Source organism: Podarcis pityusensis (genome assembly GCF_964106645.2).
Source record: "Podarcis pityusensis genome assembly, chromosome: 5".
Taxonomy (NCBI): Eukaryota; Metazoa; Chordata; class Lepidosauria; order Squamata; family Lacertidae; genus Podarcis; species Podarcis pityusensis.
This window is the reverse complement of record NC_138032.1, coordinates 15,164,505-15,182,677: the sequence shown is the minus strand read 5'-3', so window position 1 is coordinate 15,182,677 and position 18,173 is coordinate 15,164,505. Positions and strand designations below refer to the sequence as shown.

The following is an 18,173-nucleotide window of genomic DNA, read 5'->3' as shown; positions in this document are numbered from 1 at the left end:
TAGCTGCTGTCTAACCTGGATTTCTTGCCCACATTGGCACCCCCCTTGGAGAAAGAGTTGCCTTAAGTAGTAGGGACTCTTGTTGGTACCAGCCTGAGATCAGCATATTATGCTGCCTTACATTGGCTCAGACCTTTGGTCTATCTGGCTTAGTGCTGACTACTCTGACTGGCAGCCAGGACTCAACCTAGTCCATCACATCAACTCTTACCTGATCTTTTTAAGAAGGCCAGGAATTATACCTGGGACCTTCTGCGTGCAAAGCATATGCTCTGTCACTGACCTCTGGCAGTTCCCTGCTGCTCCCTTCTTTACTGATCTGGACACAAGGCACTTTCCCAACTGATCTTTGCCAACTAGATCAAAGTTCTCTGGTCCCCGGTGCATCATGCCAATCAGAGTCTTGTGAGTCACTGAGGCATCAAGCACTACGTTTGGTAGGCATGCCATATGTCAGGAAAATTCCTGACATGTCCTTTTTTTCGGGAGTAAAAATGGCATCGGGGGGGGGGGAATTTTGTAGAACTGGCAAAATGTCAAGGAAAACCTGGATGTATGGTAAGGTGATGGAAAAAGCTTAAAATCACTATTTTGCAGGGAGGTTTGCCCAGGGTGTCAGGAATTTTGCTTTTTGAAATATGGGAACCCTATACATTTGGGTCAAACCTATCCATTCTTAAGAAAATCAGCCCTAAGTGCTCACTGAAAGGACAGATCCTGAAGCTGAGACTCCAATACTTTGGCCACCTCATGAGAAGAGAAGACTCCCTGGAAAAGACCCTGATTTTGGGGAAGGATGGAGGGCACATGGAGAAGGGGGAGACAGAGGATGAGATGGTTGGACAGTGTTCTTGAAGATACCAGCATGAGTTTGACCAAACTGCGGGAGGCAGTGGAAGACAGAAGTGCCTGGCGTGCTCTGGTCCATGGGGTCACGAAGAGTCGGTCACGACTAAACGACTAAACAGTACATTTGGGTAAGTATACCTGTTCCAGGTAACACAAGCTATTAATATTTTCAGGCAGAGGAAGGATAGAAATGCAAATACCTAAACTCTAGCACAGTGTTTGCATTCCCCAGCCAGCAATCAATCAACTTGGGTAAGACAGAGGACAATGTCATGTTGCACAGATATCAGTTACAAGTGACTGACTTTGCATACTCCATCTCAGAAATGACATTTTGCACTTTGGAAAAGGGCATGAGGCAGGACAGTGCACTGAAGACTGGCTTATACCAAGTCAGTCCATTGGTCCATCTAGCACAGTACTGTCTTCACCAGAGATAGGCAACACTGTGCCCTTCTGATGTTGGCAAGGATGAGCCAAGGTTGAAGCAGAATTGTCTCAGGTGGTGAGCATGGGGTGCCCTTTGGATCCCTGTTCTCCTCGTTCCTACGTGGACTGGGCAGGCTGGCTGGCCAATGGGGTCCTTTCTCAGAGCAAGGCATTCTGGGTGTGGTGTCTTGGAGAATGCCTTTGCCAATCCTGTCCTTTGCCCCAGCAACTATAAATGCCGCTTAAACAAGTTGCAAGAAATTATTTTTAAAGTCTGCGCTCAAGCTGTCATAGCAAATGGCTCAGCCATTCTAGACTTCCTTGCCCAGAATGCCTCACTCTGAGAAAGGAACCCATTGGCCCTTTCTCAGAGTGAGGCTCAGACAGGGCAGAGCATGAAATACATGTAGGAATGGGATGGAGGAAGCAGGTGCTGTTTTCATCAACACAAAACGGAAGAGGTGGTGGGAAGAGGAGGAGGATGTGGGCTGGTTGCACCCACCCTAGTTGTAGGGCTACAACGGCCATCAGTCCTAGCCAGGGATGATGGGAGTTATAATTACCTAGAGGGCATCATGTTGCCTACTTCTGGGCCACACTCACTGGCAACAACTTTCCAGGGTTCCGCACACCTCTCCTGCCTCTAACCTAGAGATGCCAGTGGATGAACCCTGGACCTTCTGAGTGCAAAGAACCCATATGATTTACCTCTGAAAATAAGGCATGTATACATTGAGGCATGTAGTATTGCCCATGAATGGACATATGTTGGCAAAATGCAGAGTCGTTTTCTGTTGCAGAACATCTACCCCATGTGTTCTAGTAGAACATTTTGGGGGCTCTGGCAGCGTTGCACCCCAGTGTGTGCCCTCTTGGAGCTATTCCACAGGTTTTTGCTCTTGCTCTATGTCTGGTAAAATCTCAGCCTGGTGAGGCAGTTTCTGCTTCCTTTTTTTGGTCAGCTTTTCTAATGTAGGCAAAGGCATGACATCAGCTGTGCAATTCAATATGTCTTCAATAAAATTACATGAGTCAAGCTTCAGCTACCAACCACTAGAGAAAATGTGGAATGCCTGCTTCAGCAGGATACTCATCCACTCATTATCCACTCTTCGGTGCGTCAGCCATGTAATTTGATTCTGCACTTAATATTTTGATGGCCATCAGATCACTGATTTGCTGCATAAGAAATTCCATCCTAAATGTTTTTTTTTATGTCAAGGAATCTAAAATTCAAAGTCTGGGATGAATATAAGAGTCTAGCCTAGTCCAGTACTGCTGACTAACTGGCTGCAGCTCTAGGGGGGCTGTGTGTCTTAATTTATGGAGCACAGTCCTCTGTTTGAAGGACTGTCTGGTAACAAAGCTGGTTAAAAGATTTTTAAAAACCATAGGAAGGGACAGCAGGGGTCTTGCAGTTGTTTGTTTGACAACCCAGAAAGCAGACTGTGCAGGCACACAGTCACTGTCTCCCCCCAATCCGCCAAGGCGTATTATATTTCCATTAAATTATAGAAATTATTTCCAAATTTGCATCTATACTTACAGATTTACATGTGGCTTTTCGATGCAAACCTGTGTCCTCTTTTTGGAGAGCAGCCCTCCATAGTCTCAAGCAGAGATCGTTTTAACTGGAAATGTTAGCAACTGAGCATGGAACTTTCGGCGTGCCATACAGGAGGACCAGCCCAAGGTATTTTGCTGCTTGAAGCTGAGCAGCAAATAGCACCTGCTCCCCACAAATCAAGGTGCGTAGTGACTAAGACCAGTCAAGTTATTTTGGCGCCTGAGTCAGAAAATCTCACAAGTGCCCAGGGCCGGTCCACCCATGAGGCAAGGTGAGGCAACAGCCTTGAGCGGCAGAAGCCCATGAGGTGGTGCATTGGTGGCAGCACCAGTTTCCTGCAAGATCTCATGGAGCACACAAGATCAGATGCAGCGCAGCAGTGCATCCCCATTTTGCCTCAAGCAGCAAAATGGGATGCACTCAAATGACAATAATAATGAAGTCCCAAATTAACTGCCTTGAAGTGGCCATTTCTGTCTGCCTAATAACAGGGCCGGCCCTCCTACCAGGAAGCTTTGGCTCCTCTCCCCTGCAGTGCCTCTTGCTCAAGTTAATGCTGAAATTGTTATTTTTTTCATTTTCAGCAAAGGCAGGTTTGAATTGTGACATCTTTCATTTTCAGACCTTTTGCCACAGGTCACTTAGATAAGAGGTTTGTTTTCCTCCTTCCTTAATAAAAGTTCCTCCTTTCAGTAGCCTCCCAGCATTTCCTATGACGATTTAACACAAAGAACACAGCTGAGACTCTCAAAGCGGTGAGCACATTTGTCTTTCAAATGTGATTTTTGTTCCCTCCCCGCAAATGAACTACACCTTCCTTTTGTGAGCTGTGTGGTCTGATTAATGCAAGATCAAGGTCTCCCACTGGTTATACAGCTATGAAGGATTGCAACTCGCTGCTCCACTTCTCTGTTTTCCTTGGCCCATTGATCAAAGCGAGGGGCCACAGAAAGCATGAACCAAAGTAAGGCAGGGTGAAAGAATATGAAAGAAACGTGGACATCCTGCAATTGTGTGCAAATGCTGGAAATGTAAAAAGCATAATACAGAATGCAGAACTCAGCTTCCTAAGACTATAGATTTCCTATTTTTTCCCTTTTGTTCATGTTCCCTACCTCACTCAAATGCTTCTGCCAGACTGGAATGTGGCCTTCAACTATGATACTATCTGCCTGGGTGGAGGATGGAAAGGAGTGTGTGTGTGTGTGTGTGTGTGTGTGTGTGTGTGTGTGTATACAGCCTCTAACTTTTGCATGCCTAGAATGTATCCTATTGTATAAAGGAAAGATTCTCATCCTTTCCTTTGGCCATGCCCACCAATGACAGATGGCACTTAGATAGTCCCCCATGAATAAATGTGGCTCTCAGGCTCTCATGCTTGACATCAATGCTTCTAGCCACAACACCTTTTTGCCCACAGAGTAAAGTATGCTGATTTACACACCATTATTCAAAACCTAATTTCTGTTGGGCTAAACAGAATTCTAGATCTCCTCCCAGTATTTAGCCTAGATCTATATTATTCCCACGAACCTCTGCATAGATTTCTTTTCTTTTCAGCAATACCACATTGTCCCCCAGCACTGACACATTAATTCCACAATCCTGTTTATTCCAGCAATCATCCACTTTCCTGCTAGGGTTGTAAAAAACCTGCCTGACTCTGTAATTTTGTAGATGTAAATGAATTAAAAAGAGTAGGGTGTGTGGGGGCCAATCCTTGTGTGAGTCATGCCACTGCAATGCCTGCTTCTTTCTTAACAGCCTGTCCCGTTGACTTAATTTATAGTATTATAGAGCTCAGTAAATTATTGATAATAATCACATAAAAGGAGAAGAAAACAGGAGCCACGTGATCTGCTTGGACTCCTTCTGGCAGGATTCCCCACTCGCTGTTTTTATTTTCTACGAATGCTAGGGAGGAAGAAAGATCCTGCTGCGATGCTCTATTCCAGAGACTTTATGAAGCACAAAATAAGAGGCAGGTTAAGGGACAGCAGGGACCCACCTAACACCCTGGTTTGGGACTGAAACCAAAAACCACATAGCTCACGGGCAAAAGTAATCCTTCGTGAGTGGCAGGCGAGGAGATGGACCAGCTACGAAAATTGTAGCAGCAAGCTGGCTGCAACTTCACCCTCACGGCTCGGTTGTGCCTCAGCCTCCATGAATTAGTAATCGTTTACGAGGCTGTGATGTTTCTAACGCTGACTCATTTCCCTCCCCTTCTCAGCCACCATGGCGTAAAATAGTAGTAGCTTCTGCTGGAGCGATTACTCAGAGAGCAGAACCAAATCATTGGAATGATTCTGAAAAGAATCAGTTGCTGGTGTGGACCGCTGCAGACTGCTGCTGGAAGCAGAGGACTCTTAATATATCTGTAAATGGGGGGCCTGCAAAAATTCTGTTAATATATCTGCAAGTGTGGCCTCCAACAAAATGTTGCTGCCCAGGATCCCACTCCATTTCCCCCTCCAGCCACATTTTCCATGCCCCCTTCCTATCAGTCACTCAGCTTTCTGTGGCCACTGAGCATGCTCAGTTCTCACTGGGTTGCTTTGTGGCCCAGCCCATCAACACCCCACTTTAGGGTTTTCCCCTCAAATAAAGTTGTATGCATCTGCAAACATCTCCCAAGCCTGCTGATACATTTCTCTTGTGAACGGATGGTGCTATTTTGGCAACATTAGGTTCAGGGAATAAATATTCTGTTGGTAAATCGGGGTGGCCATCCTCTTTGCGTTTCTGCATGTGAGCATCCAGAAACATCAGCTTGGCCTGATGGGAATTGTAGTCCAAAACACCCTGGAGGGCCCTGTGCTGAGAAAGACCGTTCTAATAATTTGTTTCTACTCTCAGTGGCTCAAGGTGCCTGCAGTGAGCTGAGGTGGTAGACTTGTAAATTGGTAGAATGTACTCCAGCACTTCAGGAGACGTGGGTGGCGCTGTGGGTTAATCCACAGAGCCTAGGACTTGCCAATCAGAAGGTTGGCGGTTCGAATCCCCGTGATGGGGTGAGCTCCTGTTGCTCGGTCCCTGCTCCTGCCCACCTAGCAGTTCGAAAGCACGTCAAAGTGCAAGTAGATAAATAGGTACCACTCTGGCGGGAAGGTAAACGGCGTTTCCATGTGCTGCTCTGGTTCGCCAGAAGCGGCTTAGTCATGCTGGCCACATGACCTGGAAGCTGTACGCTGGCTCCCTCGGCCAATAAAGGAAGATGAGCGCTGCAACCCCAGAGTCGGCCACAACTGGACCTAATGGTCAGAGGTCCCTTTACCTTTACTTCAGCACTTCAGAATGCTGGTGGTGGTTCCACATTTTTGAATGCTAGTTATGGTGGAATCATAGAGTTGAAGGGACCACGAGGGTCATCTAGTCCAACCCCCTGCAATGCAGGAATCTTTGGCCCAATGCGGGGCTCAAACTCATGACCCTGATATTAAGAGTCTCATGCTCTACCAACTGAGGGGATCTGCACTTGCAAAATTGCATAGTAAAGTAGTGAGAAAGCGGAGGTTCCATATATTCTAGGTGTGTTCGTTTTTAAGCATGCTATTTGAAGGAGTTATAAAATACGTATTTGATCAAATATGGCATGCCCACCAGATGTCTGAGATTTATTGCTTTTTTTGAAAATAGCATCCGTACCTTAAAAGAAACCCTAAGGTAAACAGTGAAAGTGCAACATAAGAACATACAGCCAGCGGTCTAAAGCATAGAATATGATTTAACTTAGAGAAATGGAGGGGGGAGGATGCCTGTGAAAGTTCAGCCCCCCCCCCTTATTCATGTAATCAATAAAACAGTACCAATCAGTTGAAAATGAGTCTTTGTGTCTCTGTTACCTAGCTAGTTGTATTTTGTTGGTCAATTGCCAAACCCTATTAAGTCAATTTGATAAGGATGTCCCTTCCAAATATTGCCAAAACTGGGCCATAATTAGTCCCGCTGCTAACAACACACAACCAATAAGAGAGATGTGGTTATCATTTTGAAGGCATGGCAAGCACAGCTCCAGGACAGAAGTAAGGCAAGAGACCCATGAGTGGGGACCCTTATTCAGAAAGGCAGATAATGCAGAAGCTGAAAAGATGCTTCCCATTTGGTCCTTCTCTGGCTCTCAACCTTCTCCTGCCTACTCTGCTGCTTCCCAGAAGGCTTTTGCTGCTTCCAGGAGATGACAAGTACAGGTGTCTGGAGTTCCTTGCTCCATAAAAGCACCTGAAATGAGTTACGGGCAAGATAACCGGTACTGTTGGTTGTAGACAAATGCTCCCTCTTGGTGGCTGCTCAAGAGAGGTCTGGAAGACCACAAGTGTGAGCAGACAGAATGGTTCTGCTTGCGTGTCTGCTTCTGAGAAGCTATGGGATGCACTGGTGAGCAATAAGAGAAAGGGCAGATCAGGCAGGAAGTGGAAAGGTAAGAGGTGGCCCATGACTTCTGCTGGAGAATATCACTCCCATTGCACCACACTGTTGTTGGGTGGCAGCAACAAAAGCATCAGAAGGTGTAGCTATGTCAGTCTTCTCAAGCTCTAGTGGCTTTGTATGGAAGTTCAAGCACATGTACTAGGCTGTATCATGGTAGCATTCAATGATATTATGGTCAGTAGCACTGAGCCTCTTGCCAGTAGGGCCAGCTAAGAAGGTGCCTGAAAAGGGGTCTGGGTACAGCAATAAGAACCAAAGGCATTACACTACTCTCAGATTGCTGTAAAAGCTTTTGTCAAGCTTCTGGTCACAAGCCATATTTTGGAAGAGCAGTGAAAAAACAAACATGTGTGCATCATACTCACTCCTCGCCCCCCTCCATGCAGTGAGCTCATGTCATAAGCATTGTGGGAGTCATTTCCAAAAAATAAATAAATTGGCAGCCATTTAGTGTTTACTGGAATAAAACCAATTTAGCAGAAATAATGTCCTTAGAAATGCTCTAATGTAGCCTATGCCCACATTAAGTATGGGGAAAATGGAAATCACAGAAGTGTTATTTTTCGTTCTGTTATTTTTTGTTATCTTTTAATTGACAACCTATAAATTATAGGCTGAAAAGCACTTGTATTAGATACTGATCCAACACTTCTTCTGCATTTGGAAATATGCCAGAGAACACTTTAAAGGGTGGGGCTCACGTTTTGGCCAAAGCTCAAAGATGGCATTTTAGAATGCTTAAAACCATAACAATTACATGTAATTTTCTCTCCCAGTTTGAGCCTTGTCAGGACTGATACTGACATGCATTTAAGACACTGGTTTTATGAATCACATCAGTGATTCCTAAATAGATACAGACTTTAAATGAACCTTCCCCAATCAGGTGCTTGCTAGATGTTGTGATGAACAACTCTCATCAGCCCCAGCCAGTTGTGGTCCAAAACATCTGGCTAGGGACAATTTGGGGGAAAGCTGCTTTAGATTGTGAGCAATTTGAGGAGAGAAATCCAGCTTCTTCCTCTTTTGCATAACATCATAAATATTTACAGAGAGCCCCTGAGAGCTTGAGATGAAAGCCTAAATAAATTAAATCAAAACTGAAGAGAAACAAGGATGTTACGTGAATCCATTTTCCGATCAACTTTGTAGGCCATAAGCCTAGAGAAACGCTTCAGGCCCTTCTTAGACAATGCTTGTCTCCCACAAGAAGCCACAACTTTGACAGGTATGTGAGCTGATGCAGCAACTGCTGGATGGATACTTGGTCTAAGGTTTTCTTTTAATTGCTTCTTTCCTGCCTGGGCAATTTGCCTTTCCTGGCTTGCTAATACTAGATTTGTTGACACCACAGAGGCTCTTAGGAAACTCCATTATACCAAGTCAAACTATCTGCCCAACTGGTCTTGAATTGTAGACTCTAATCTGCAGCAGGAACTCAAGCAAAGGTTTTTCATACCACCTGCCACTTCTAACTGGAGACTAAGCTTGGGAACGTCTGCATGAAAAGCGCACACATGTGTTTTGCTACTCAATGATGGAGCTACTTACAAATCTGGGCTCCAGTTCCGGTTCCAACTAGGGATATGGAGAAGAGGAGATTGAGAGGAGATATGATAGCCATCTTCAACTATCTAAAGGGCTGCCACATGGAAGGTGGAGAAAGCTTGTTTTCTCCTGCTCAGGAGGGTAGGGGACCCAAACCAATGGCTTAACATTACAAGAAAGGAGATTCTGACTAAATATCAGGAAGAACTTTCTGACAGTAAGAGCTGTTTGACAGTGGAACTGTCGGGAGGTGGTGGACTCTCCTTCCGTGGAGGTTTTTAAGCAGAGGTTGGATGGCCATCTCTCATGGGTGCTTTAGTTGAGATTCCTGCATTGCCGGGGGTTGGACTAGATCACCCTTGGGATCCCTTTCAATTCTACAGTTCTAAGATTCTGTGACTCTAAGTAGAAGGGTGTTGTGCAATTTATGCTCCACATGTTGCAGCTGTAGCAACCCTCTTTCGTCAGAAGTTCCTAGTTGTGTGAATAAAATATGTATGTTATATTAAAAATGTATGCCAGTAGAATCTATGGCATTGCTCCTTCCATGTGACTTTGGGCTTCTGGCATTACAGGAACAGCATGAAGGGAAATAAGCAAAGCGGCAGCTCCCACTGCTAGCAGTTTTGGGGTCACAAGGGACCCTGAGACCCAGGAGGAATTCAAACCTCTCTGCTAGATCATCATTTGGATAAGGCAGCTCATATTCTTCAATCTGACCGAGACCCAGTGTGCCTCTCTGAGAGTGCTGCAGTTTTGTCCAGATTTTTAAAAGGGTTCTGAGATCATACGAATTCATACAGGCTAATTCATGCAAAAAAGTGCTTTTAAAAAAAAGTTTAAAGAATGCTGGTTAACAGCTGCATTGGTTTTTTGTCCAAATTCACATTGCTTTTAAGATGAATTTGCTGCCTTACCTGTTGATCATGAAGAAGTGATATATATCCAAAATGTCACTGACACACTGAATGCCATTTAAAATTAATGAGACCACTGCTATTTTTTTCTTCTTTTAGAAAATTCAAAAACAGACCATATTATGAATGGAATATAGTGCCACTGACAACAACCTGGGAGCTTACTGGTAAATGGCTATAGATAATTATCGATAAATGGCTTTATACCTGGCATCATTTTGATAGCTAACTTTTCCTCAGCCAATACTGTGTTTTAACCACATATAATGGTGGGAGAAGGTTTCCTAGTAATTAAGTTCCTTTAGAGTTCTGGAGTAGGTCCAGAGGGTAGGGCTTGCTCCTACCATGCAAATGTCCTCAACTTGCCTTAACAAAATAAAATAAAGAAAATAAAAAATTGCCTTGTTTAAATGTGCATTTGCTAAGGTTGTAAGATCATAAGCAGAATCTTTGCTGCAAGAAACAAAAGATATGTGCAGTCCAGAATTTTGTATCCCACAGTGGTCAACCACATGCTCTACAAAAACAGAGTAAGAAGCCAACAGCTCTCCCACGTTCTTGCTGCCTAACAGCAGTCATGCTGCCTCTGGGTGTTAATAGTAACTGATGTTCTGGTGAGATTGCTTCAGGGACCCCCTTTGTTGTTGGAGGGGCAGAGAAAGGACCTATTTTACTGCCCAGATACAACTATGTTAAACTCCCAGATTTCTCCTCTTGGGGGCTAGTGATCTGCTGCCTCATTTTGTTGCACATCACATGTGTCATGCCTAACACCCATTGATGGGCCTATTATCTAATCCCCTTTTAGTCTAAGTCAGAACCAAAGGCACAGCCTCCCATTTGGCAGAAGTAGTCCACCAGGGACTCAAACCAGCATCTGCAGAAGACATATATCGTTTGCTCATCAGTTGGCTCCACCAATGAAGCTGTCTGAGCGTCACTTGCCGCTGTATGCTTGTGTTTACATTTCAGCTAAGATTGAGTGGCAGACCTTTTGCCCAAGCCACTTAAAACTATAGCTATTCAAGTACACATAGGCTTATCACAGGAGGTGGAATGGCCAAACAGAACAAGAGACTAGCCTGTGGTACAGAGGAATGCTCAGCATGAACCGCCTGGTGCAGGAATCCAAAAACCTTGAATGGCAGAAATTGGAAATAAACAGTAGCAGATCCCACACAGTTACTATCCTAATACTTAACTATTCTTCAAAAACATTCAGTATCAATACGGTATATATGCTTGCTCTATGGTACAGTTATGAGAATGGGAACTTCAGCACCTAGGACAGCACCTCTGCATTTTGATATCCTACCCTACCATTCATCCATTCATCTGGGCACACACATGCATCTTTTACATCACTGCTACCAGCTTACATAAGCCCAAAGCAAGGGGTTTGTGCCTATGCTCAACTCCTGACATATGACATATTTGATGGTATCAAAATTTTATTGTCTCTGATAAACTAAATTCTGCTCCCACCAGAGGAACACTATGAAGCTGCCTTTTACCAAATCATTGACTCATCTAGATCAGTACTAGGGATGGGTAACCTGTGGCCCAGGCCCAGCCAGAATAGCCAATGGTCAGGAATGATGGAAGCTATAGTTCAGCAACAGCTGGAGGGGCCACAAGCTTTCCATTTATGGACCATGCTCTTTGGCAGCTGCAGTTCTTCGGGTCTGCAGAAAAGGGTCTTTCCTTACCCTGTCTAGAGGTGCTGGTGGTTGAACATGGGACCTTCTACATGCAAAGCATATGCCCTGTCACTGAATGACAACTCTTCTCCTAAATGCTGAGCAGATTTCTGACCACTTTGTGCCTCCAGTCATTCCATGTCCATAGCTAAGCACTATGCCATAGTTAGGTATGTATTGTGGTTATTGTGCTATTGTATTTTGGCTGTTTTCTGTGAACCACTTAGAGAACAAATGTGTTAGTGGAATACGCAGTATATAAATAAACTGACTAAGGTTATGGGCAGTGGAGGTTAGGAGCACAGAGAGCACGAGTGCTTCAATAACTGAAGATGCAAAAAAGAGAGAAAATTTAAAATGGGTTAGGACTTAAATCAAGATGCACGTTTCTGAAAAATGCTTGAAGTGGAAATACAATGGAGAGACACAAAGGCACAAGTGCAGGAGAACATATTTGCTGATGCAAGTGAGCATGGAAGAATGGAGTGCCATAAAACCCCAGATAAATGGCACTGCATTTATGGTGTTTTAAACAAGCACAAATAAAGAAATGTGATTTGATCGGAAGGGGAACCACGCACCATACACTGGAGGCAACATCACTAAACAAATCACTAATACCAAAAACAAAGCAACAACGCACGACAATTAGAGGCACTGCAAATACAGTAATAGGGGACGGAAATGTAAATTGAAAACTGCCTTGTCTACTGGATGACAGAAATGGTGCTGATAATCTGGAAAGTGACATCTAGGTTATATCCAACATAAGAATGAGAGCCTTCGCTGTGTCAGACCAAAGCTCCGCCAGCCTGCAGTTTGATTCCAGCTGTGCCTAACCAGATGCCTCCAGGAAGGTTGCAAGCAGGGCGTGAAGACATCAGTCCTCCTTTGCTGGTTCAGAGCTTCTGTTGATAAGACTCTAAACATGGAGTCTTAATTTGGCTATCATGTCGCTATAAATTCTCATATTCTCCACGAGCTTGTTTCACCCTTTTATAAAGCCATCTGAGACATATAGCTAAAATGGTGCCTTCCAAATGGTATTGGACTCCAACTCTCATCAACTTCAACCAGTCAGGGATGATGGGAATTGTAGTCCACCAACATCTGGAGGGAACCACATTGGCTATCCCAGATCTAAGCTTTTGACTATTACAAGTTCTTTGGTAATGTATTCAGAATGCTAATTATGTGTGAAGCCATGCATACATGTGGTTGTTATCTGAAGTGCTTCATGTGCATCCTCTGAGGGGTGTGTGGAGGGTAGTAACAGAAGAACAGGCATTTTCAGTGGTGGCTCCTGGATTGCGGAATGCTCTCCCCAGAGAGATGTGCCTAGTGCCATCCTTATCAACTCTTAGGCACCAGCCAAAGACATTCCTGACTCACCTGACATTCCACATATTAGACTCTTAATTGGGGTCACATGGTATGAAGATACCCTGGCCTACATAGGTGTTCATCTTTTAGCAGACTGGGGTAGGATTTGCACTTTTTTATATTATTGCAGAATGAGCACTTTTAGTTAATGACTCTCTTTTATCTTTTTGACGTATTCTACATTTTGTGTTACAAATGCTTTTGCCATTGTAAGTCCCTTTGAGACCTTAATGTAGTAAGCAATGCATAAATGCAATGAATTAATAACAAAGATTTTCTGTGTGAAAACTGTATTGTATAAAAAGACCCCCATTTACCTTTTTTAGTTTACCCCAGAGGTAGATCTGGCCCTCACTTCTAAATGAAGCAGTTGCAAGCACATTTGCTTGGTGGCCTGTAAGAGTGCTGGTGAGACACTAAGTAAAAGCCATTTTGAACAATAGGTTGTAGTAAATTGGACATACAACTGAGGGTACCCTCAAGCAGAGCTGGAGCCAATCCCAGTTCCCTTACTATTGTATCTACATAGCACACAGTCTTGCAAACATACACCACCACAGTAATATATTACATTGCTGCACTTATTTGCAATATCCTTTACAGGTATAACTTCAGCTTGTGCAATGAATGAAGCAGCCCTAAGGTTGTCAACATCTGGCATGTGAAAGATGCTTCTGAACCACCACTAGCTTCATGCCAGAGGAGTTCAGCAGGTGAGGGTTTTTCATCCACGACAGCTGTGTCATGGAAAGTTCTGCACCTGTTCATCCTCCCCATGCCATACAGCTCTGAAAGGTATAGGAACCAATTGGGGGTTAGGGGTTGGAATAAGGCAGATCAACTGGGATAGCCAAGTGAGACATGATAGTTGGGGCCGATATAATTACTCTATGCAGCTGTAAAGAGTCAGGTTAGGATGTAGAGGTTAGGATCTAAACCCCACTTAGTCATGAAGCTCACTGGGTGACCTTGGACCAGTCATTGCCTCTCAGACTAACCTACCTCACAGGGTTGTTGTGGGGACTGAGGAGGGGGAGAACCATGCTACCTTGAGAAAATAAAGGTGGAATATAAAAGAAATACTTAAAATGTAAACCCTGTGTGGTCACACTTTAATCATAGCATTGTAGAGTTGGAAGGGACCTCCAAGGGTCATCTAGTCCAACCCCCTACAATGCAGGAATCTCAGCTAAAGGATCCATGACAGATGGCCATCCAACCTCTGCTTTAAAACCTCCAAGGAAGGAGAGTCCACAACCTTCAAAACATTTATTCTGGAGTTCTGTTAATGGGACTATTCTGGAGCAAACCACAAATCTATCAGTACCACCATAAAAAGCTTTCTTGGATAGGGAAGAGTCTTTTGTTCCCTTTTTTTGCTTTGAGTATCTGTAGCTGATTTTGGCAAGAAGACCCTCAACTCCTTTAACAACAACAGCTTGTATAATAGCAATGGCAGATACAGTCCTTTCCAACATCAGACCTGCCCAATAATCTGGTAGATCGCTCTAATGGATTGAGCCAGATACCTGCAATCTTCTGTCTTTTGCTTATTTCTCTCTCCCCACCCCCAACTCATTTCCTCTCAATATATTGATGATTTTGCCATCATCTATATTCTCTGCTTCCGTCTGCCCTAGCATTCCTTACTTTTGCTCTTTTTCAGTTTGTTTCATAATCTGATGCATAGAAGGGGTTTTGTGGGGTGGGGTGGGGAGATGGCAGAGACACATGAAGGGTGCATTATTTCTTGTGATCCATCTGTGTTTATCCCTTCACTCCACTATCTCTCACTCTCAGTTTCTATTAATCCTCAGCTCATCAGTCTTAAATCCCTCGTGCCCTCTGATTCATTTACGATGCAGGCGACTAACAATTTAAAAGAACAACAATAACCCACCCTCTGAGGTGACTCTTCTGAGATCCCTCGAGTTAAGATGTTAGGTAGCCCTCAAAATTATGCCCCTACTTTTTGGATATGGGCCGTGAAAGAAAGTGGATTTGCAACTTTAAATCAAAGGAGCATGTCCCTGCCTGCTGTGCATGTGTTTGCATGGGGGGCGGGGGGGGGTAGACGGAAAGACACTAGGGGGAAGAACAGAGGCAAATCTCTCCATTGCCCAGAGGGAGGAAACACCATTACAACCCTCCCCGGCACCCTTCCTGCTGGCAGCGTATTATCATCTACTCTCACAAACGCCAGAGACGGTGTATATGAAGCCATCATAGTCATTTTCTCCCTTCGGTTATGAAACAGGAATAACAACAACACCCTAAACGGAGCTGGCGAGACTGAACAGTAACTTGGGGAAACCCCAGCTGGAATCAAATTTTCACCTCTGCTGCTAGGATTAGGCTTCAAAGCACATCCTTCTTCCAGCAACACGGGATATATAATAAAACTACACCTTACAAAGTGGTTGCAAAGCGTGCTGAGATAATATAACTAAAGCGATTTGTATATTCGGGGCGGGGGCGACACAAATGCTTAGCATTGCTGCTGCTGCTGCTGCTGCTTCCAATGGTGATGCTGAGGACAGACGAAGCACCCCCGACTGTCCATTGAATGAGCCTCTGCCCATGAGTGGAGTTTTATAGAGCAGGGGACAGAAGGAAGAGATTGCCAGGAGTCCTCTGCAAGTGAGGAAGGAGTCGGACTAAACCCCCTTCTCAACCATGGGGGGAATGTGTGGGGCGCTCCTCTTACCCCTTCGCCCCAGGGAAACTCCTCCCATTCCGCAAACACCAAGAAAGTACTTATAAAAGACCCTCCCTGGAACTCACATGGGAGACATCCCAAGCAGGGGAAGGGAGCTGAAGGTGGCTCCTGCGTCCTCTTTCATAATTTCCCTCTTCTTCATCATCCAAGGAGTAAGGGGATGTAGCAGAAAACCCTGGGCTGCCCAAACAGGCAGCTACTCAACTCTCGAGGGTCCGCTTCCCGAAGGGAACTCTGCACCACGCCTCAATTCAATGGTGGTGTCCCTTGTGGCGTCCCAAATTTGGAATGAGGGAGAGGGCAAAAATAAAACTAATACTAGTAGGGTGGATGTATCACCTTTCATCTCTCTCTCTTTCTTTTTCTCTCTCCCTCTGTCTGCCCACCATCCCCCTTTTCAGCCCCCCAGTAATCGCCTTAACAGGCTCTCTGCGGGAGAGGAAAGCCGGAGGGAGGGCGTAAAATGGAAGCGGAGAGAAAAGACCCATCGCTTACCCCGTGCGGATGCTGCTGGATGAGCTCAGGGCTGGAGAGGCGGCGGTGGCGGCGGCGGCGAGGGTGGTCCAGGAGCTGCGCGGGGTCCCGGTGGAGGATGCCGGAGGAGGCTGGTGCTGAGGGAGGGGGCTGGCTGCACCTGCCGCTCCAGGATCTCCGCGGCTTCCCTCCCTGGAGAGACCCAAGCGGGGGTGGAGGGGGCGCGGGGAGGATGGTGAGAGGCCGGCTGTCGCTCAGATGCACAGAATCCACCCCCTCCCCTCTCTCCCCGGCTGCCAATCAAGCCCGGGGTGGGAGGATCCAGCTGGGATGGAGGAGGAGGAGGAGGGAGCGGGGCTAACTCCCGAGTTGCTCCAAGGAGAGGAGAAGCTGCTGCAGGCTTTTGAGGCGGGCGCCTCTGATGCCCTGAGCAGGGGCGCTGGCAGGAGACCTCCGGGACGCGGCGCTGCTTTCAGCACCAAGGACAGCTCCCGCGGGCTGCTGGCTTGCAGGCAGGAGGCGAGCGGATCGCTGCAGCCCTCAATTATTCAGCGCTTCTCTCTCTCTTTCTCTCTCCCCCTCCCTCCCGTGCCCACGTGATCCGCTCAGCAGCACCAGCAGCAGGAGCCGCGAAGACAACCATCCTTTCCCACCACGTGTTAGTCAGGCTCAGACAGCGTTAACGTGGCCCCCACGGAGATAACCCCACCACACCCTGGAGGCCAACCTCTCGCTTTGGGCTGGAATTCATAGGGTAATCTTGTCTATTTGTGACAAAAAAGGAAGCCAGGCAGTTTCTCTCTCTGTGCATGTGCTAATACTTTGACAAGGAGCCACCGAGCCATTCCTATGAAGTGTTTTCTCTACACCTGCTGCTTGCCCCCTCCTCGCCCCACATTCCTCCTGCTTGATAGCATCAGAAGAGTTGGAGAGGGGCCTTGAAGAACATCTAGTCCTACCCCCACCTTCATGCTTTCCAAAGCCAGCGTTGAGAGCATCACCAACCAAGCGGTGCAGTTAGGGAAGCTTAGACTCTGGACTCAGTCCTTTGGAGAATAAGGTGGGCACTTGTCTTTAAATGGAAATGTATGTTACTTGACTTTCGTCAATTGGTCATAAGTGCTGCCACTGCTCCATTCTTCTGATGGTGCTTTGACTGCATTCCATGTTACATGTCACTACCCTGGGCCCAATGGTGAAGGGTGGGTTATAAATAAGTAAATAAATAATATGAATGATCAGCCCCAAAGTCCTACCTGGATGTTACCACCGTTCTCAATAAATGGCTGTTCAGTCTCTGCTTGAAGATCTTGACCAGAGGCAGAGTGGGAACCCCACCAATCCTCTAGGCATAGAATCATGGGAAAGTAGCAAGGAAACACAAAGCAAAAAATATATCTCCCTTCCGTCCATACACATAGTGTCTTCTTCTGGCAGCCACCCACAGAGCAGCTGGAAGTTAACTTGTGATGCAGTCTTTGCTGGAAAGGTGTGGGAATTAGGAATGTAGGAAACTCCGTTATGCAGAGTCAGATCATTGGTGTATCTAGTGCAGTATTGTCTACACTGACTTGCAGTAGCTCCCCAGGGCTTCAAGACATCTTCAGATATCTTAAGGGCTGTCACATGGAGGAGATAGCATGCTTGTTTTCTCCTGCCCAGGAGGGTAGGACTCGAACTAATGGCTTCAAGTTGCAAGAAAGGGGATTCCAACTAAACATTCGGAAAAACTTTCTGACAGTAATTGCTGTTCAGCAGTAGAACAGACTCCCACGAGAGATTGTGGACTCTCCTTCGTTGGAGGTTTTTAAGCAGAGGTTGGGTGGCCATCTGTCACGGATGCTTTAGCTGAGATTCCTGCATTGCAGGGGGTTGGACTAGATGATCCTTGGGTCCCTTCAAACTCTAAGATTCTATGATGTCATGATAAACAAGACTTAGTGTTTGATCTCTGGTTTTACATGCAGCTGCCATATATCAGATCCTTTGATGCCAACGCTGAATGCCATTCTGTGCTGCTTCCTGTATCCCTTCTTAATTTAGTCATGCACAATCGATGTATGACAAAGCCCATTTAATGTTCACAGGGGCAGGGAATAAGAGACACTCTAGCTCATCTGTAACATATAAGCACTCTGGAGACATTTGTCTGCGTG

General features: G+C 45.6%; 1 protein-coding gene across 1 annotated transcript in view; it reads right to left on the bottom strand.

The window, feature by feature from the left end:
- The window catches only part of SLC7A14 (solute carrier family 7 member 14), a 59,372-nt gene extending 42,699 nt beyond the window's left edge, over positions 1–16,673 (bottom strand). Inside the window, exon 1 of the mRNA XM_081007042.1 lies at positions 16,039–16,673. The gene's annotated coding sequence lies outside the window, so the exon portion shown is untranslated. The remainder of the gene's footprint in view (positions 1–16,038) is intronic.
- Positions 16,674–18,173: the final 1,500 nt, after the last annotated feature.